Raw genomic sequence first — 22,184 nt, forward strand, 5'->3', positions numbered from 1 at the left:
AGATCGAATACATCGACCCTTTTCAAAACATCACACTGGCCTCCATGTGTATGTCCATTTACAAAAACATGTTTTTAAAACCAGAAAGTATCGCTCTAGTCCCTCCAGATCTCTATAACGGCAAACAGAAACGCTATTCAACACCCTCTATCCGATGGCTCATGTACGTCTCTGAGAAGGAAGGCATACAGATTCAACACGCCTTACAGGGCGGTGTACGACGTGTGGGGCCCTACTACCTGGACGGGTACGCTGAAATTAAGGGAGTGCCGACGGCATTCGAATACAACGGCTGTTTTTACCACGGCTGCCCCCGTTGTTACAAGCCGCATGAGTTTAACAAATTGTTGGGTGCCAGATTTGAACACTTACACAGGCGTACCCTGTTGAAGGCCCAGTATGTTGAAAAATGTGGCTATGCTATGAGGTCTATTTGGGAGCACGAATGGTTAGAGATGCTAGCAACCGACACCGAGCTCTGTTCTTTCATACAGACTCATGCTTTACCCGAACCCCTGGAACCTCGCGACGCCTTATTCGGCGGTCGTACAAATGCCATACAATTGTACAGGGCAGCGGGTGATGGTGAGAAAATACACTACTACGATTTCACCAGTCTGTACCCGTTTGTGAACAAGATGAAGGTATACCCCTTAGGACACCCAACCATCATCTATAGAGATTTTAAGCCCATATCCGAATACTTTGGGCTAGTCAAATGTGAAATCTATCCTCCAAGACAGCTTTACTTTCCTGTGTTACCATACAGAGTCGATGGTAAACTGATGTTCCCCCTCTGTCGAACATGTGCTGTGTTTAAAGAGGCTGGTGATTGCGGGCACACCGAAGAACAAAGGATGCTCGCAGGGACATGGTGCAGCATCGAGGTAGAAGCTGCCTTAGAGAAAGGTTACAGGCTCGGGAGGATCCACGAGGTGTGGCATTTTAAGAGGACCTCTACACAACTCTTTGCTCCGTACATTAATCTGTTTCTCAGAGACAAACAGGAAGCCTCGGGGTATCCTGAATGGTGTACCAGTCAGGATGCAAAACAGAAGTACATCGATGACTACTACCTTCACGAGGGTATCCAGTTACGGCCCCATTTGATAGAGGTCAACCCCGCCCGGCGACAGTTAGCCAAGCTCTGTCTTAATTCCTTATGGGGAAAATTCGCTCAGCGTACAAATATGTCAAACACAACCTTAATAACAGATCCTGACGAACTGTTTAAGTACCTCTTTGCCCCTTGTTACGAGGTGTCCAGCTGCGAGTTTATCGACGACGATACCGCGGCACTATGCTGGAAATACACAAAAGCATACCCCACAACGTGTAACAACGTAAACATCTTCATAGCAAGCTTCACCCACGCCCGTCTAGAGCTTTACAGGGTTATGGATAAACTCCAGGACCGTTGTTTGTATCACGATACCGACTCTGTAATTTTTGTGAGTAAGCCGGGGGATGAAGACCCGCCCCTTGGAGATTATCTTGGTAATTTGACCAGCGAGCTCGATAAGGATGAGCATATAATAGAATATGCCCCATCCGGGCCTAAATCATACTCATACCGGACAAACAAGAACAAAGTGTGTATGAAGGTCAAAGGCATAACCCTAAACGTCAACAACACCCTAAAAATCAATTTCGACAGTCTAAAGAATCTGGTGCACGAATACGCGGCATCAGACAATTGCGAAAATGCTAAAACCATAGTTGTGAACCAGCCGTGCATAGTCAGATCCAAAAAGAAGTGGGAAATTACAACACAGCCCCTACATAAAACCTTACGCGTTGTTTTTGATAAAAGGGTCCTGACCACCGGCTATAAAACACTGCCGTGCGGCTATTAGACCCCATTAGAGAGACAAACCGGCCCCTAACATGGACACCCGGTTACAACATCCGTTCTCCTGCGTGTTAGCAGGGCCCTCAAACTGCGGTAAGAGCTACTTTATAAAAAAGCTCTTAGAAAACTCTGCATCTGTTCTATCCCAGACCCCTAATAACATTGTGTGGCTTTATTCATGCTGGCAGCCGCTTTATGCAACCCTGGCCCGCAGTTTCCCCCATATCCGATTTATAGAGGGTATCCCGGATAATCTCAACGATGATGAGTTACTGCCACCGGCCAAGGTTAACATGATAATTGTCGACGATCTTATGCGTGAAGGGGGCGATCATCCGGAGTTAGAGCGAGCGTTTACTCAATATTCACATCATCGCAATCTCAGCATCTGTTATATTGTGCAGAACTTGTTTTACAAGGGTAAGAACAGCAGATCTATAGCTCTCAGCGCTTCGTATCTTGTTTTATTTAAAAACCCCCGGGACAAACAACAAATAGCCGTCATAGCTAAACAGATGTACCCCGGAAACACCCACTTCTTCATGGAAGCCTTTAACGACGCTACAGCAAAGCCCCACGGTTACCTACTGGTAGACTTAAAAAATGAAACTCTAGAAGACTATAGATTGAGGGCTGATATTTTTCCCCCAGAGCTACCCGTAGTTTACACGCCAAAGGTCAAGAACAGGTCCTATAAAAAGAGGGTTTGATGACTTTTAGAGACATTTACACCCAGGACTTTATAATACAAGGTGTTGACCATGTCGGACCGTCTACGCCGTAATTTCGCTCTCCTGAAAATGCTGGTTACAGCCAGTCCCCAACACAGAAAGGCCATCCTGTGCGCTGCTTCTGATGACTTAGTGTCTGCCATTGCAGAAATAGCCCTAAATACCCTAAAAGGCAACGTTCCTATATCACGGGGGCAATTACAGGTTCTGAAGAAGAAGAAGGGTCTTATCAAGAAGCTCAGTAATAAAAGGGCCTCACTCAGTACCAAGAAGAAGCTGGTGAAACAGTCTGGAGGGTTTATAGGCGCTTTGCTGCGTATAGCTATACCTGTAATCACAAGCCTCCTCCCGACACGCTGATGGAGCACGCCACAAAAATGTATTTGGTTCCTAAACAACAAATGGAACAGCTGGGCTCTTCAGCGGACAATGTATGGGATATACGCCGAAATGAGACTCTATGGTTGGATGCTGAAAGTAAGGCTATATTGAATCGGACAGATCTAAACCCCTATGACAAGGCCAATCTTTACACCAGCAGTCTTAAAAACTTTTTAAGCTACTACAAACAGTGGAATGCCGAGAAAAACACGCTAACTCTACACACCCCGGACTCTGAGCAGCCAGCAGCCCCTACGAATGCTCCTCAACCCCTACAAGAACCGCCGGACTCCGAGCCACCCTCAGATACCTTTGTGGATGACCTCTTGCGAAATATCAGTCAAAGGCATCGAGGGGCTGCGCAAATGTTGATGAGTAAACTAGCCGCTTCTAAAGACCTGACATCCTGGAATGATCGCGGAGAATTCCTCTACAGGGGCCAGCCGATTGTAGGGTCGCACATGTATGATCTAGTCAAAGGTCTCACACACCCCAGAATCCTGACGCCTCAAAATACCCCACGCGGCTGGGAGCAGTTTCTACGAGCCGCTGCCGAACTCAACATTCCATCCACGCTGGTGGGCAATAACGAACACCGACGGCTGCTTGAACATTTAAAGACACCCCTTCCTCCATCGCCTGCAGGCTCGGACGCCCCTCTGCTATCCCCATCATGGAGTACCCCCTTGGTGCCGTCTGTACGGCGAAAAAGACATTTGTCCAAAACCAGTACTTGGATTGAGTCTTAATGGTTTTTAACTAAAAAATTTACAGTTTATGTGTATAAGCGTATCTGATTTTTTTCTTCCTATGCTTATTCGCCAGAGTTTGTCATTGTAATGTTCAACCTACAGGCCTTTTGTAATAAACGCTTTTATAACTTTTCAGACCGGCTCCCGCTCCTATTTTTAAAAAAAAAAAAACTTTTGAATTATGGTGCATGTATAAGCAATAAAAATACAGAGACTGAATGCTTGATTTTAAACAGATATGGTCTTTTATTTTTAGACGTTCATCATTAAAAACAGAAGTTATAAACTCTTACAATTTTGACAAGCAACATATTCGGTTTTCACAGGTCTGACAGATACCCGGGTGTTTTCTTTTACATATTTCACAACTATACTGTCGTTGTTAACAAGGTCCTTCGAATATAAATTTAAGAAATTTCTAAACGAAACACCCTCTGACATTTTACAGATAAAATAAATACAGTGTTCCCCGCATGTCATGGCTGTAGTATCCTGTATCCGCACCTTATTATACACCACCCTCTTTTTTAACAAACTTGAATATGGGTTGTGTATATAGGCGGTGTTCTGGGAACTCTGCTGTGCTGTCAAACACTATAACCTGATCATTCTCTATAAACAATGCCGCCCAATGTGTTCCACCCTTGTAGTGAGGATCAGTGTTAAAGACTAGGGTTCGGGGTCTTTCTACCCCTATTTCAGACGGTAACCCGTCGCTAGGGAAAACACCTAAAAAGTATTTCCTAGCGTGTTTATGCCTGCTTAAGACGTCCTGGATCTGCACAGTGTCCATTTTGCCTATGTATTAAAGATAGTCAAACAAAATCTGTCTGGCGTGGTTGATCTGGATGATGCTGTTGAATACCGAGAATACGACCATGTTCACATTCGTAGGTAGAGGATTACTGAATCGTATTTCAGCTTTTAGATTTCCGTTTTTGACCAGGTTGTAATGATCGCCGTCTTCCAGGTCTGGGGTCAGGTCGAACGCGAACAGCGTGTATCCAGCCCCATAGCCTTCGCGTGACACAGCCACTCCGCAGTCCCTCTGGTGCTTCCCGGTTATCGAAACCAGCCCCTGATATTCCCTGACGTAGTTGGAGGTTACAAAACTGGGGGTGTAGGGTTTTGCGGGAATCACATTGCCCTCGTGGACCAACGCTGCGTAGTTGATGCCGTAGTGTTTAAAATTGAAGGGGTTTGAGGCATAGGTACCGCTAAAGGCTGTATTGTCCACAAAACCGATAATGATGAGTTTGGGTAGTTGCCCAAGAAACAGGTTCTGCTGTTGTGTTAAGCGGGTACCTGCTGGGATGCTGAATACCTTCAGAGCTACTCTTTCCACAGCGTACTTGGCGTTTGATATTTGTAAAGCGTCGGCGTGCGCTAGCCTGACGCTCGGGGATACTTTCACTCTCTTTACAAACAGACTCGCTGACAGTATGTCCAGTTTGTACTGTTCCGCATCCCCGTTGATGAGGCAGAATGCGTCCTTGTTGCGGGTGAGCTTGATCTTAAGATCAATTCCGTTGATGAGCAGTTTATCTTGGAAGAATAGGTCTGAATGTATGCGTCCCAGAAGGTCAAAGTTACGACTGCCTGCTGCCAGCCCCGCTCTTTTTACAAAACCCTTATTGGCGCCGTCCAGAGCCGTGATTTCAAACTGGGAGTGTGTATCCCTGTAGAAGAGACCCGTTGAAAGCTGTGTGTCAAGGGCGTCGCTGCTGTAGTTTAGAATACTCTCGAGGTAGGCTCTGTAGGTGTACATGTTATCGTTCTGCGTGATGAGCCGATCACCCAGGGTGATGTCCACCTGATTAAACATTGTAGCTATGGGGTAAGCGATCGTCGCCACTTTAGCGGCTGCTGCGATGTCGGACCCATCCGCTTTCGTGATTTTACACACAAGATGCAGCAGCGTGTTGTTGAGATCCAAATACATATCCATGGACCCCGACACATAAAACTCCATAGGGGCCAGAGGCGTCAATGCGGCTAAAGGCGATACCTCCATGAGGAAGCTGTTTTCGATGCTTGTCTGCGTTGGTTTTAGAGTGAACAGGTCTAACTCGGATTTGGCGCACTCGCCAGATGCGCAATGTACAAAGGCCATGGTTTAGTTTACGAGGCTTTTCTAAAAAATATTTACTTTAGAGGCGGCTCTCTTCTTCTTCACAGCTCTCTTCCGTCTTGGAGCTCTTCTTTTCTGAGGACGTTTTGAAGAGCTCCTTCTTTTTTTATAGGGGGCCGGCGGGCCCTTGCGGCTCGACGCACGCCGCTTCCTTTTAACACGCGCACGCGGGGCGTACACCAGCCCCGATCCTTCTTGCGGCTGCTTGTTCATGCGCTCTGCAACTGCCGATGTAACAGAACCGACCACGTCCCCGGCAATGCTCGTAGCGGCCGTCTTAATATGCGGTTTTGCAATTTCATAGCCTCTTCTCAGGAATGGCATCGCTCTTCTAAACAGACTCCTGAAGAATCCCCCTAAACCAGCCCCGTACTAACCGGTGATCCTTGAAAGTACGGAGGCCCTCCATAGCCGGCTTGGTTTCTGTAATAGTCCCGGTACATAGAAGGGTCACCGTATGTTTTCACGACCACCATGTTGCCTGCTTAATAGCCGCTGTCGCGTCTCGGTCTTAAATGAAGCTTGACAATAACTTTCCCGTATTTAAACCCCACCGGCTCAGACTGATCATCGTAGATCATAATTGAAATAGTGTCAAAATGATTTTTAGAAACTGCGACGTAGTCGGGTTTATGAAACTGGATATTAACCATCCCATTATTTTCACCTTGTACCTGGACCCATCTTAACAGCGGCGAGTAGCTATCGCCGATCCTCTGGGCCTCTACTATATCGCTATATACATAGAGCGTATAGAACCCTCCGTTAATATCAGGACAAGATAGATCCTGTTCCGCCAGGCCTTTCGAAGCCGCATTCATCACTGTGCCTAAAATCCTTTTCAATTTACCGGAGCAGTTAAACGACGTTCCTCTAGTCGGGGCTTTAAGAAACACCTTCCTTCTGACGTGATCGAGCGTCAGCTGAATATTGGCATATCCTTCGAGGGCTGCTATGGATTTGTTGATGGCGTCGACAACACTTGCAACTGACGGGTAGTAGCCAAACGGGATGCCGGCGTGCATGTTCACATTGTCCTCACGCTTTATGAAAAACTTTGCCTCGCTCGATGTCAATGTATTCCATGTTCTAGGGTATTGTATTTCTGTTAGGGCCACCTCCCAATCCCCTTTCAGGTCCACCGGCTTTGCCAATTTCACGATGTAATTAGAAATCTGGTTGTCGGGGAACATGCCCTTTGAAGAGTTGGAAGGCAAAGTGATATAAAAGGGCTTCGTCTCCATCTTCTCAGCTGCTTGTAACAGGGCCTTAGCTCACACGCCCTTCAGAGAGCTGGCCAACACCCAACTGTTAAATTTCTCAGGCCAACCCCTCCATTTGACATACGCCTCACTGTTAACCCCTCGACCCCGCCTTTTCAGAACCTTTTCAACCCTATACACGCGGTTCGGATCATCCGGTACCGACTGTAGCTCTTCCTTGTAGAAGATACCCGATACCTCTTCCCCAGCGTAGTCCTTTAACCTGTAAATATACAGCCCCTCTTTGAGCTCCACACTTTCCACTATAAATATCTCGTCGCTAAATGTCTGCTGGTACCCCTTCGTGAAGACGCCTTTCAATTTTGAAATCCTGACGTGCTCTCCTTTTTTAAAAATAGGCTTCTTGATCTTTGCTGCAAAGTTGCGCCCGTACACCGTTCTCCACACAGTTAAAACATTACTAGGAGTCACCTCTGCGGGGGCTCTTTTGATGGTCCGGTGATAACTGGCATTATATACATCTAAAAAAGCCTTAAGAACATCCACGTATCTGTAGGTGTTGTTGGCCGTAAAGTACCTCCACATCTTAGACTTTAAAGTTCTGTTAAACCGCTCTACAACAGCCGCTTTTACCTCCGTGTGTGTCACAAAATGTTGAACACCATGATGGTTTAAAAATTTCTGAAATGTCTTGTTTAGGAATTCTTTGCCGGCGTCTGTTTGTAGTTTTTGGGGAATTCGGCCCCTAGCGAAGATGTCTTTAAAAGCGGCTGTGACACTCGTACCACTTTTATCGTGTAACGCTTCTGCGTAGGCGTACTTGGACAATACGTCTATGACTGTTAATATATACTGGGCGCCGTTGTTCTGTTTTGCTATATCTTGAAGGCTTATGATATCAGCCTGCCACTGATAATCTAATTGTGCATTAACGATTGTAGGGCGTCTCTTAAAACGCCTTCTGGCTGGTTTGTGGAGGGAATACGCCTCTTCTCCTGAAAGCCACGTCTTGACCTTGGCTCTTGTCACATGTTTGTTTTCAGCTACAGCCCTTCTATATAGAGCTTCGGCGCTTCCCAAGCCGCCCACACCGCCTGTATCGTAATAAAGTTTTCTTAACAGCTCCCCCGGCATGATATCAACGGCTACACCACAGCCAATGAATGACACTTGTTCTGCGTAAGGACATTTTATTAAAAAAATAGTGAATCTTAACAAATCATAAACAGAAAGCATTTTACATTTTTTTTGTTTTTCATAGTAAACTTTGTAACAACTGCTTAAACCCTAGTCACCTCGAGGTGTAACATTCTACTACTTCATTCATTCTAAAAACACGCTATCAAGGTCCTTTAGGTGTGACATTTTTTATTTAAAACAGTCTTCGAGGAGCCAGCGGCCTTATTCTTATATTTTTTTTATACAGCTTACATACCCGTCTTTCTATGAGTCTTTCAATCATCTTTCTATCCTTAACAGTGCACACCGCCCGCATACACAGCAGTTTTAAATCGGGATGGGGATCGTGTTGGGCTTCGGCGAGTGTCGCCGTGATGATCTTAACCATAGAAGGGTGAACATATTTCTTTTCATCTGACAACCCTTAAACTACCCTCAGCAGTTTATACATCCGTTGAGGGTCTAACGCACTACATATATAACGGGTTACCCTGTCTCTGTATGCATCGAGCAGACAATCGTGCGCGTCCTGCTGAGGATCATCCGCCTTATGTCCGTAACAAAGATCGTAATAGTCGTATTTGACACACGTTTGCACCACTGCCAACACGAAACCTTTAACAGACTTCAAATCGTCATAAGTTATTGCAATAACTTCTTTTACAACAACGTCTCTCTTAGAGACAACGACCCGCTTCTCAGGAGCATCAGCACCTTGACTTGTGGAACTTTCAGCCTGGTTTGCACAACATAGACAGTAAAAATTCACGCTGTCCGTTTTTGTAGGAGACTCGCCGACCTTAGTTCTTTTTGGGGTTCCGCCCTAGGTGGTAAAAGAAGAAAGATTGACGGATCATTAGTTTAGCTGGAGAAATAAAATACAACACGACGTACCAGACGAGGCATAACAGTTTTCTTACTAACCTCCGCATTTTCACAGCTCTCTGCGCTCGCTCTGAAATCTTGAGAGTCGCTAATGTCCTGCGAAGCCCCATCATCTTCGACGCTTGTGCCAGGTTGTTGCAGAACAACCTTCTCAGCAGCCGGTTGCTTCCGAAGATCCATGTCTTCATAGACTGGTGTTTTAGGATGCTCTACTGCTTTTTTAACAGCGGTTATGCCGGTGGTGCATCCCTCGGCGGCCGCTCTGAAATCCTGAGAGTCGCTAATGTCCTCCGAAAACCCGGCATCTTCGACTGGTGTACCCGACGGCGGCACAACGTCCTTCTCGGGATTCGTATCCTCCTGAAAACCAAGATCTTCATAGATGGGGGTGTCCGGCAGAACTACCGGATCTCCCAAGCTGCCCAACTCCACAAATTCGTAGCCCTCAGACGCACTGTCATTACAAGAGTCTTCACTCCCGCTGCTATCGCCCTTAATAGGGGATATACAACAGTCGCAAGCCTTGGGCCGAGGGGTTTCCATACTCCGGCGTAGGTCAGCGTCAAAACCAGTAACGTCGCTGCCTTGAGCCCCGGGTGGTTCTTGTTGAGCATTCTCATCCGTCACCCGGGGTGGCAAGCAGCTGTAATATCTATTGATAGTGGTCTGGGACCCACCCCACATAGGGCCTTTCACGCCGGGGTTGTATCGCTTCATTCCTTTTTCTTTTTTTCTTGCTCGGGGGGAACTGCGGCGTATTCAGGATTCCGGTTGCTGTACAATACTCCTAAGGAGACCTTATATGTATCCTAAGCAGCCCCAAAAAAGGGCGTGCCCTCTACTTCACAACAATGTCATACACGCGTCACAGGGCTATGGTTCGCCGAAGACTCCAGAAGAAGTACCGCCCCTATACGCCCCTGGGGACCCCTGGGACCCCACCCTTTGTATTTACAGGGGTTTGAGGCCTGTCACTTTTCCGGACACACATCTTTTTTCCTGCCACACTGAGGGGGGCGGGGCCCTGGGGGGCAGCTGTCACTTTTCCGGTCATGAATGGGGATGAAAGGTATCAGCCCTTTCTACTACTGTGAGCTGAAAAACTAGAACAGACTTATGGTGTGCCCCAGATCACAAATTAGTGAAATATTGAACTCTAAAACTTGAAGGTAGTCTCAATGCTTAATTTTATCATTAACTATAGAGGGGACCAAAGTAGTGAGAGCTTCTTCAAAGTTCTTATGTGCCACTTGTGGTCTACACATGGCAAAAACGGATGTGTTACTCTAGGTGATACAATAGCGTTACAGACCACTGCCTCAAAATGAGGAGTTACAAAAGGGGGGGATAGGCCCAACAGACTGGAACCAAGTAGGGCCTTTATATATAGTTTAAACAGTGAAATACCTGGTATCCTTGTCACTTAAATGTGTTAATTTTGAATAAACCACGCTATATTCTTTCCGTAATTGGGTTATTTATTCACCCTGTTTTTTCCAAAGTCTCATCATTTTTTTCAAAGGACTCTGGCCTTCACAAAGGGACACAACACATTTGTACCATATACTACACACATTTACGTCTATCACAATTTACACTTATCTGTACAAAAATACAAATTTTAACGAATGGATAAGACTTTTACAATACTTATTACAATATGACCACATGAAAACAAACCAATGCAGAACAAATACTCAATTCTTTTTGTTCACATTTGATAAAGAAAGTTTTATAATCCTTCCATGCTCCTTTTTACTGTGTATTTATAAAGACTCAATTCTACTCCTATATCTTGATCCTTTATTTCATCCAGCTAGATTAATAGCTGATTGCCAACGCGTTTCAAGCCTCATTGGTGTCTCTGTGGGCTCTCATCAGGGCATCTTAATCTCCCACATTGGCCTTTTCTGCCAATATGGTAAAATTATTTTTTGTCCTTGTCTTTACTGTCTTGAACGGTGAGCGTGTACAAACTATTCTGTGCTTGCATCTGAGTTCTTGTTACTCGGTTGCATAAAGAATTTTCAAATAGGTAGGATTCTGTTGGCGTTTGTGTTTTTCTTTTGCCTTCTATTTTTGGAATGGCCAGCACTCTCGCGTTACCCCCGTTTCCTTCGTCAGCTGACTCCTCTACTGACAGCTCTCTCCGCACTCGACTGTGATCACTGAGATTATGCCAAACACTTAAACCTTCTTAAGATATTGTAATGGACTCCCACAGGGCTACTGAAATTGAGTGCAAATACATGTTTATCATTTCACTGTCTGCAGCACAATCCGCTTTCAAAACGTCCTTACACGGGCCCTGCTCCAAACAATGTGGTGCTCCCACAAAGAGCTACTGTGATCAGGTGTGATTAAGAGCCAGATTTAGATTTTTGCCGATGGGTTACTCTGTTACAACAGTGAGAGATATCCAGTCAGTCAAACTATAAACCACATAGGACATAATGGGATTTATATTTCGGCGGACGAGTACCCAGTCTGAAAATATCTAAATCAGGCCCTAAATGAAAAGAAAGGTATACCTGGCACACATCCAGAAGCAGGCGGTGTTACGCTATACACTTAAGAACCTCTGAAAACACATTCTCTTCGACTAATTCAACACTTAGGTTTGCCGGAATCATGTTTGAGCCAATTGAGATTACTACTGAATATGGTGCGTGGCAAAGTACTGCACAAGAGATGGTTTGGGGGAGGTGTTTCAGAACTAGGGTGAATACTACTACATGGGGACACTGAATACTACTACATGTGGACACTGTCTACAGTGCTGAATTTTTCACCCAGCAATCATTCATTTCAGGTATGTTACTCTAATTAGTTTAAATGGGGGCATGACAAGACAATAGCACCTAAAATGCTTTAGGCTAACACAAAAGTCTAGGACTAGAAACCATGTACATAATGCCCTCGAGGAAGGGTCTATCCTATCCAGAACTTGTGTTACACACAACATCCCGGACTGACATTCGGGGTTGATATGCGCTGTGGCCTCAATGGGCTGATGGTTCCAGTATTTTTAAGCCATGTGCAAGTTGTGAAAAGAAGTGATTTTCTATCTGATTTGTTATATAAACATTTGAGAATTGTTAAGATAATTTATCTCTACACATAGCCAAGGATGAAAGAGTTGTTTCAGGGCCGGTGAGTTTTGTGCCTTCAGAGGGTTGATATAGGCTCCAGGTTTCCTCTGAGGCATTCAGGATACATTCATGGCTACAGAGGAGGCCAACCATATGAGACGCCCCGTGGACCCTGGCATATGATTCAGGCTAGGGTTAAAGATGAAAAGATAGGATTTTTTACAAGAAATTTTGTCCACATATTAGACCCTCTAATAGCCTTTCTGAACTAGGCCCAGGAGCAGGTGCTTCAAATTAGTAATACCCGTATCTTCATAGAATGGTACATCTCTTGGATGGCGGGACCATTAAGGATAGATGTATGCTATGCCGATGGTGGCAAGCAACTCTTCAGAAGAACAGATCACCAGTGGATTGGATCACAATTGGATTGTATGAAAATTTTAGGTTCTCAATAATTGAGGAACTGTCGAACTAGTATCTGAGAGGGATTTAACGCCTGTGTTAAATCCAGAAGAGGTGATCTGTCCTGTTTAATCCTATCCTGAACCCGTTACCTGGTAATTCTCACACTATCGTAGGAAAATATAAAATGTATTGTGTCAATGTGCCTTTTCTCTCTGTCCTCTCTTCCTGAGGTATTAGTCAATAAAATTATAGACAAATTTAGGCAAACGGAATTTACCTTCTCAGAATGATGGAGTTAACACTGTAATTTGGATTTGATTCACAAAAATACTTTCAGATAAAACGTTATCATTTTGAAACTGAGTCTATGTTTATTCAATGAAATTAAAATGGGTAAATGCTTAATATAATTAATTACCAATTCTAACTCAACTAAAAGATCCATGAGTAACAAAAGAGCTTAGTAAATAAATAAATAAGTTCAAATTCTCTTGGCAAACGGACATATAAAGAAGCCCAACCGGATACTGTAAGTGAGTGTGGTTAATGGGCCCGAATGTGTGTGATTTAGTGATACTTGTCCATAGGTTGGTGACCCGCTGGATCCCTATTAAAGGCAAAGACTGAAGGAAAATAACCCTCCATAGTCCCCTTGGGCAGGAACATGAATGCTATGGGTACATTCAAAGTCAAGGATTGTACAGGGCAGGTGAAAGCGATGTGGACTCTCAACACTTACAGATCTCTACAGTTAATTTCCAGACAGCTGGCTTCTAGGTCCTTGTAGCTCCTGGGTGACTTACCCCCTTCATACAACCTTGTATAGACCACAATCTGCACTAGCTTATCCTCATCCTCCTTGCTGTAGGCTACCTTTTCTCCATTCTGGACATTCTGGTAGAGCTTCTTCTTCTAGGCCAGGTCATAGCATTAGGGGTCTCAAGGACGCCTCTCTATTCTTATGCAACACAATTTCTCCATAAGTCCATGTGAGCACAAGGGATTTCTCCTGAAGGGTTCAGTTGTTTCCAGATGCAAGGAGTGGTTAAATGTGGTACCACTTTCAAAATCCAAGTCTAACCAACCCGAGTAGGGACCATCATCAAAGGATTTTCCTACAAAGGAGAAGTGCAGCAGTGACAAGGTGCGTATCTCAGCGTGACAGGGTATATTTTCAGAGTGTAGTATCAGTGACAGCTCTGGTGAAAGAAAAATAATAAGATTGTAGGACACCCCCGAATGGGGAAGGTAGGAGCGAAGTGCCAGACAATCCAAGCGAGTAGAGGCTGTTGATGGGAAGGGCTGAGATGGAATCCCTGATCTTTAGCAGTGACGCTGTGGTAAAGGGAATCCTCAATCTCTTGCAGGTGGGTTACCTGGCTCTGCAGAAGAATGATAGAGTAAGAAAAACAAATATACCTTGTGATGCATCATTCATATTGAGATGTATTGTATTGTAAAGTGCATGGCTGCCCAATCTAGGGCGTTCCAGCACAAAAAAAAGCTGAATCAATCTTCAGATACAGGTGCAAAGACCTCCTAAAAAACACATGTTTTTAGTTTCTTTCTAAACTGCGCCTTATTAGGGCATTGACGAAGATAAAGTGGAACACTTGAGAAGTTTGGAAGCAAAATACCTGAAAGAGTGTCCTTCCTGTCTAGCTTTTCCGATTCTGGGAATCTGGGCCAGACTAAGATTTCCATATCTCAGTGACCTGGAGGGTAATATGGCTTAATAATGTGTTGCAAATATATGGGTCCGGTAATGTCAAAGCTCGTTAGGCAAAATAAAGTGCTTTAAATGGAGAAGGGCCTGAGAGATGCCTCAGTAAAGGACATTACCATACCCAAGCGTGAGCAGATGATTGTTTTTTTTTTTTTTTTGCGTTTTATATAGCACAAACTAGATCAGAGACATCGGTATCAGAGCAATAGCAATTTTTTGGTGAGGAAGATAGAAGAGCCCATAGAAGTTTATAGATGCATTTCAGTAAACCAAAGAAGCAGGCAGGTAAACTATTCTTTACCAGTTGGTCTGTGTGTGGGAAAGGAGCCCAGCGTATCAGGCCACCGGATTTGGGACCAAAGGTTGGGCTGATTCCCCACTAGTATCACCACAGTCTTCTCGCCACTTAATCTGAGGCTATCAAGAACCATCCAACCAGCCACTACTGACAGACAAGTTTTTTAGCTGCCGGGACTGTTACCAGGATCGGAAGTAAAAGAGATCACCAGCTATTCGCTGCATCATTGATGAAGATATCACACACACACCAATAAACACAATGCAACAATCGTGCCACATATTGCAACTCACCACTTATTTCGCATAAGCGAAGGTTCCAGGTTCTGGATAGTTACATGGATTTTGCATTAGGAAGGCATCCTTATGAAAGGCCTGAAACTCCTCTTACCCCCTACTAGAATATCAGCTGCTAAAGTTGTCTATTTATAGGGCAATAACCATTCTCCACGGTTTGTGAGTGTACCCTTAGCCCGCACAGTCTTGTGTTTTTCTGGTAGGAAGCAAAGGATATTTTGTGCAACTTAGTAGAGAGACTTTTTTGCTGGTACTGGATCGGTTTTTCACCATTGCCTTTGTCTGTATAACGTGTAATTCGCAAAAACAACAAATTCCGCATTAATGAGGGATTACAACATGAATAATGTTGCTCCTTAGTCTCAATTCATGAGTAAAACAAACTTAGCATTGTGGTTCTTTTCAGAACTCAAAAAATTGAAAGTATACAAGGGGCAGATTCTTGCCATAAAGCATAAAACATCAGGGGCCAAAAGAACATCCGCCTTAACACCATGCGCGCGGTGGCTTTTCCCGCTGTGCGCTGACTTTTTTAAAAACCTGCGGTTCATGACGAGCTCAGCTCGTCATGAGCGTACGAGAACCGTAACTCATGACGAGCTGAGCTCGTCATGAGCGTCGAAGGGGTTAAATAGCCCTTCTGAAAACTTATAAATCAGCTAAAAATATATAGCAGGATTGTTCTAACACTGCATAGTATGGAGCACCCACTGTAGATTTGCTGATTGTTTAGCTCATTGAGATGGAAACTGGACAGAAACATTTAGACCAGGCAGGATGGCACAGCTTCCCTTGCACTGTAACCACTTTATGGCAATCCTTCCCAATTGCTTTGAAGAAAACTGTTGTTGACTACAAGAGCTCCCTGTTGCAACAAGTGGTGGTGGCCGTGGACATGTTGGGAGGGTTTTAACACACCCAGAATTATAACATGGGCATGATTCAAAATGGGTGTGGCCTGTGGGCAGTGGGTGCCCAAAAGGAGCCCTGGTTGGAGGAAAGGCATAGATCCAGAAGGAGGAAGTCCAAGTGCAGAACTTAAACAATACAGGGCATGACTACGTCTTGCTTTTTCTGTGACTTTAATGGATTGTGGTAGGTTCTCACTGTAGTTTTTTTTTATCAATTTGCCCATAGGTCCAGAAATGTTACATTTCTTTGTTCTTTTTATAAGCACTTACATATGTCAGAAATACACAGCAAACACCAGTAACAATACTAAACAAACATGAGCTTTGCCTGGAGGTCTTGCCATTAGAACTTGTTGGTTTTGCCAATGTTTATTTATTTATTTATTTTATTTGCAGACTTTTATATAGCACTGGCTAAACCCGGGAGGTATCTGAGCGCTTTACGGATTAGCGGGATCCAAAATGACATTTTATTTATTTATCTTATGGATTTAGAAGCGCTGGAAACTACCCCTGAAGGGGCATCTCAGCGCTCACGGACCCACATAGGAAAGGTGTCACACAGGAGCGAGTCTAGAACAGACAGTTTTTAAAGTCTTTCTAAACTGCAGATGGTCCGGGCACTGCCTCAATGAGATGGGAGGTTAGTTTCAATAGAGGGAAGCCAGATATGAAAAGGCTTTTCTCCCTGTCCTTAACTTCTTGACCTTAGGTATCTTGAGGAGGGATTTTGAACCAGAGCGGAGATCCCTACGGGGAGTGTAGCGGTTAAGTTTCTCCGCCAGGTAAATAGGTCTTTTGCCCCACATTGCTTTGTGGGCGATGCAGCAAATCTTAAACGTTATTCGTTTGGATACAGGCAGCCAGTGGAGCTTTTGGAGAAGGGGGAGTGAGGCTGTTCTGTAAGGGGCATTCAGTGTCAAACGAGCCGTATTCTGCACTACCTGTAGGCGGACCAGAGAGGACACGTTAGCCAGGGCCGGACTGGCCGTAGCAGGCACCAGGCAATCCCCCAGTGCGCCGCACGGGCTGGTTTGGGGCCCCTGGGGGTCGTTTTTGTTACAGGGCTGTATTTGCAGCATAACTGCAAATCGGCCATGTAACAAAATCGGCCAAAAAACGGCCCTGGCAAAGAGCTAGGCGGCACGCACAACCCCCCAGGGGAGGTGGAGGTCGAGCACTTTGCCAGGGCCGGTTTTGGTTCCCAGTCCAGCCCTGACGTTAGCTGCAATCAACAAGGCGTTGCAGTAGTCCGATCTGCTCAACACTAAAGTCTGAATGAGAGTCTTCTGTATGGAATCGTGAAGGAAGGGGAAGACTCTTCTCAGCAGGCTAAGCACATGGAAGCATGAGCCAACTGTGTGGGTCACATGCTCCTTCATGGTTACGGCCTGCTCAATGTGAACCCCTAGATTTGTTACTACTGTCTTTGGTTCTGGGGAAATCCCCAGCTCTCTTGGCCACCACTCTGGTATCCACAGCAGTGGAGCCACTCCAAAAAGGATGATCTCAGTCTTTCTGGCTTTTAGTTGTAAAAAGTTGTTACGCATCCATTGAGAGATTGCCCACATGCCGGTAGAGAAGGAGGCTTGAGCTGCCTGGAAAGATTTATTGAAAGAGAAGGTAAGCTGAGTTTCATCTGCATATGATATCTGGGTGAACCCGTAGTTCCTTAGAAGTGCGGCAAATGGAGCAATATAGATGTCAACCAAGGTGGGGCTTAGACTAGAGCCCTGGGGCACTACCTTGGTCAGTTCTTTAGATTTAAAATGATACGGCCCCAGAATAACTGTCTGGGAGCAATTAGTGAGGAAACATGTCATCCACTGCAGTGCCACTCCACCAATGCGGATTCCTCAAGTCTCCTGAGCAAAATCTGGTGGCCGACCATATCGAATGCGGCGGAAAGATCCAATAACACCAGAAGAGTGTATTGGCCGCTATCTAGTGTCAGCTTGATGTTATCCGTGACAGCCACCAGGGCTGTTTCGGTACTGTGTTTCGAATGAAAACTTGATTGCAATGGATCAAGGCAGCCTACATCAGTTACAGAAGCCTAGTTTCACATAGGAAAAAGGTCAGTCAGGCGACATTCGGCATAGTCCAGCTGCATGTTGAATCAGATTGAAGCCGCCAAGATGGAGGACCCCGGTTATGGGCACCGATGGCGTTAACAGAAAATGGTGGGAAATGCAGAAATCCAAACCACAAGGGAGTTGGCTCCCCAGGGTAAGGCTGGGTGAGGGTTGTAGCCATCGGAACAAGAAGGGCAGGAGATTGCCGATCAAACTCAGGTCATTTACATGCACACGTTCAGGGCAGCACACTAGTCGATTCGGTATGCAGCAAAGTCAGCTCGGGCATCCAGGCAGTAGCCCCGGAAAAGGGGGGGGGGGCAGCAGCATGGACCAAGAGGGCGCTCCTACCCAGACTCGAGAAGTGAAAAACAAGCTCGGGCGCATTTGGATCATAGCGCCGCGGAACTCTCTCAGCTGCACCCATGCTGGGAGAAACAACACTTGCTTGTCCCAATCGCCATTCCGGAAGGTGAAGCTGTGGGTCAGCCACTGAGGTTAAACCCGGAAAGGCAGGAGATGGCTGGAGGGTTGATATCCCCAGCCCATCCCCTGCATAGCCACTCTGGCATCTCCGTCAGGCGTCTGCCACTCTGAATTGCATCCGTCATCAGATCGGCAGATCCTCTGTGAGTTGTCAGCAGGCGGGGCAGAAGGAAACAGAACAGAGAGACGCAGGAAAGTGTGCCCATCCTTTCACAGGGTAGTCAAGTCCATTCCCTTAATGAAAATTCCTTAATGAGGGAATCTCACCTTACTTGCAGGCATACATTAAACATGGCATATTATCCCATGCAACTCTTACACATTTAGCTAGAACATTCACCCTCCTAATAAACTACTTGATTTTTGTACCCTCCAAGTGATTTTAGGACTAGTAGAGCATCAACCAATTTTGCCTGATCATGCTTGTTTCACAAACCCATTTTGTCAGGCATGACCCAGGTATACCCACTGAATGGAATTGGATAGCCTGGAATTACAATCGGGTGGTGGAAGCGCATCAGTCCCTCTGGGCTAAGAGCCAAGAGGTTGGTCAAGAATACTGGAAAGCCCAGCTGCATCGTTCTGCAAAGTATGCATAGGAAATCCACTATACAGCCACAGTATTTCAGCTGGTCCCGTTTCTTTTTCTCAGATAACTCGGCAGGAACAGATGAACTTGTCCAATTTCGCTCACCAGGAGAGGTAGTGGTTTTCTCTGAAACAATTCATAGTTTTTACTTTAAGTCTGGTTTCAGCCAGGCCACGCTAAGCTTCTGACCATACAACCTCAAGTTATCTTCCACTACGACTTTTTTGGCCATTGCTGCCACTCGGTGAGAGTTGTATTTGACTACAGCAAGGAGTTCGTGTTTCTTGATGGGGCTTGGGTATAAAGCAATGTCCTCAATTCCGGATGTCAGCTGCTGAAGTGCCATTTTGAGATCCCCATGCTCCAGGCGGCAAGGCACGCCGTCGACGCACAGCTCGCACTTCCCAGTGCTCCGACACACAACAATGCAGTGGATGTTCTGCACTTCGTAGCCGTTCAGCGCAGCTATGGCAGACTGGGCGTTTCGCCGGCTGGTGTACTGGGTGTAGTATAGACAACAATTGGTCCTCGACATAAATTTATCATTAAGAAAAAATCATAGTACTTAATCCAGTTGACTAACTCCACGTTGCGACTGAATCTGTCGTCTTAATAGTATAGAAGATACTAGCCCATCGCCTCAAAAATCATTTATAGCAGATGCCCATGGATCAATAAAACCAAAAAGAGGAATCCAATAGGGATAGTTAGTTTAATGTACCATATGTCAACGTATAGACTATCAATGCAATTATATACAAATATTTACATAAATCATGAAGTAAAAAACAGTTTCTTAAAAAAGGGGGAGAACGTGCACAGAGAAAGATAAAGTGTGTGCTCAAGTGAATGATCAAGAAAGATCAGGAAGAACAGTGTGAGTCATTTATACAAAGAAGAACATTGAGCCTGTCCTACGCAATGCTTGTAAAAAATACTTCTTTTTTACTTGCAGAATGCTATTTACAATTCCTTGGTCCTTAACCTGAACCACTGGCAATGGGATCGCCAGACAAAGGAATGGGGGTGGACAAGGGGCGGGGGTCAGTAGGTACAGGCTCCCAAAGGGGAGTGTCGTTGACGTTTCGACCCAACCATGTAGTGGGTGGTTCAAGTCCTCAACAACGGGTCTTCATCAGGACGGAGAAAATGGGGGAATATCTCTCAGAGTGCACGTCAAATTAAAAGTTCGTAGGGCACCCTTCCGTGGTGCCTTGACAAAACAAAAGTGCGACAATTGGTCCGCACTCGCAATGTGTCAGTATCCAAAGTTATACCAATGCGTTCAATTCGCTGGTAATTCTGTTGCCCACTTATTTGGCACGCTAAGCTTGCATCAAATGCCTGTTCGCTTAGTCGAACTAGAGGGAAATGAATCCGTAGCTCCGTGTATCCGTGACCAGCCTCCCGTCTGGAACCGCGTTATGGAATGCGGAAGTGGTGTAGGCAAAGCCCAGGTTCAGGCCGATGAAGGTCATCATGAGGCGGCATTCATACAGTTTGCCTACGCTCTGAAAGAGGGGGCTCAATTTGTCTTCGTAGATGTCTTGAGGCAGCTTGCCAATGAACACCTCCGAGCCGGAGGAAGGGGGGCACCTACCCATTCAGAGGGCGGTCTGCTGTACTTCCGCTGACCTTTCACCTGCACCAGGGAGGTTCCCATTTTTTTGTCCCAGGTCATTAGTGCAGCCTTGTTTACAGGGTTCGCAGCATTGATCCAGATCTCACACTGCTGGTTTTCCATCTCCATGGCTTCGCTTCGACTTTCGCTATCCTACCGCTCACACGCAGCTTCCTTCTGACGCACCTGCCGCTGCAGCCCTCGGATAATTATTTTGGAGATGCAGTAAAAGACTAGAAAAAAGGACTTTTGCCAATGATGTGTAGCATTGGTGAACAAAATAAAAAGGAGCAATTTTTATTTAGCAATCCATCAATAAATAAAATAAAGGGGCTGGTGTCTTTTGATAGGGGAGTGCCTTGTGATGACACATGGGTGCAAATGCATCATCAACCAAGTGTGCACGTTGCCATGCATGCCCTTGCCTAAGAAAGGATACAGGGTTTTTTCTTTTTTTTTAGTTACAGATCTAACATTAGTCAGTAAGAAAAAAATGATGTTGGAGTAGTGTGAAAGGGCTGTCAGAAATTTGATACTGTGTCCTCCAAAATTCTTTTTTTTCAAAAACCCCTGTGGGTGTACGGGAGAGAGAGGGAGGTGAGGGAAGCAATTGCGAGTTGGTGAAGGAAATAAAAACACAAAGCTGGGTGGAAGGAGGAATAGAAAAGCGATGCATAAGGGAGAGGGCAACATGGAGAGTTGAGGGAGAAGCACACAAGAGAGAGAGCAACACAGAGCGGGAGGCAGGGGAGAAGCACATGTACGACAGCAAGCAACACACAAGAAAGATGGCAAGTTTAGCATGAGGGGGAGTGTGTGTTTGAGTGGGAGAAACACAGAAGGGAGAGAGCTTAAAAAAAACATATGCACTCTCAAAGATATCTTCACCAAAAAGAAAAAAGTAGTTCCCTCTAATTGAGCAGTAGGAGAATATAAGTCAGTCAGTCAATAGGGATGGTATAAAGAATATGCTCTAAGGGAGACACACACATGATGGACAAAATGGACCATGAAAATCTATTGAATAAACAAGCAAAAACAGTGATTCTTACGCCACCCAATGGTAAGTAATGGGTGGGCTTGGTAAGACAACAATAGGTCTTTCTGAATTACATAGATTGCACTGTTTGGTAGGCAGGACCAAACATCCCAAGAAAGGAAAACTGAACATGTAATGGTTCCTCATTGGACAATAATACAGTCTAATACACTATTGGGAAAGTTTTACTCAGATATGGTAGACTCGACCCAGGTTCTAATGCCTTCCAAAGGCCTTCAATATACGCTGATTTGCCAATGGAGTTGGCTTGCTTTAAATAATTAATATTACTAACGGAGGTGGCAGGAATTGTTGGTAAAATGGAATCCCAGGTTTGGCAATGTAGAGCTCTGGTGACACAGAGCCGCTTTTGCAACAGTGCACAGTACCATTTGCTAATTTCAATTTATGTCTAATTCTATAGTAAAGGGAGTTCCACAAGGATCCTCTTTTAGTCCCACTATTATTATGGGATCTACTAAATTCTCTAGGACATCTGCCATTCTCTG

At 45.2% G+C, this 22,184-nt stretch overlaps 1 protein-coding gene and 1 pseudogene across 5 annotated transcripts in view; both read right to left on the reverse strand.

Annotated features, from left to right (window-relative positions):
- Nucleotides 1-22,184, reverse strand: part of LOC147702005 (testis-expressed protein 47-like) — a 223,648-nt gene that overhangs the window by 71,956 nt on the left and 129,508 nt on the right. The window lies entirely within an intron of this gene.
- Nucleotides 18,771-20,765, reverse strand: LOC147702006 (dead end protein homolog 1 pseudogene; annotated as a pseudogene).

The sequence above is a fragment of the Lissotriton vulgaris genome, chromosome 7 (assembly GCF_964263255.1).
Source record: "Lissotriton vulgaris chromosome 7, aLisVul1.2, whole genome shotgun sequence".
Classification (NCBI taxonomy): domain Eukaryota; kingdom Metazoa; phylum Chordata; class Amphibia; order Caudata; family Salamandridae; genus Lissotriton; species Lissotriton vulgaris.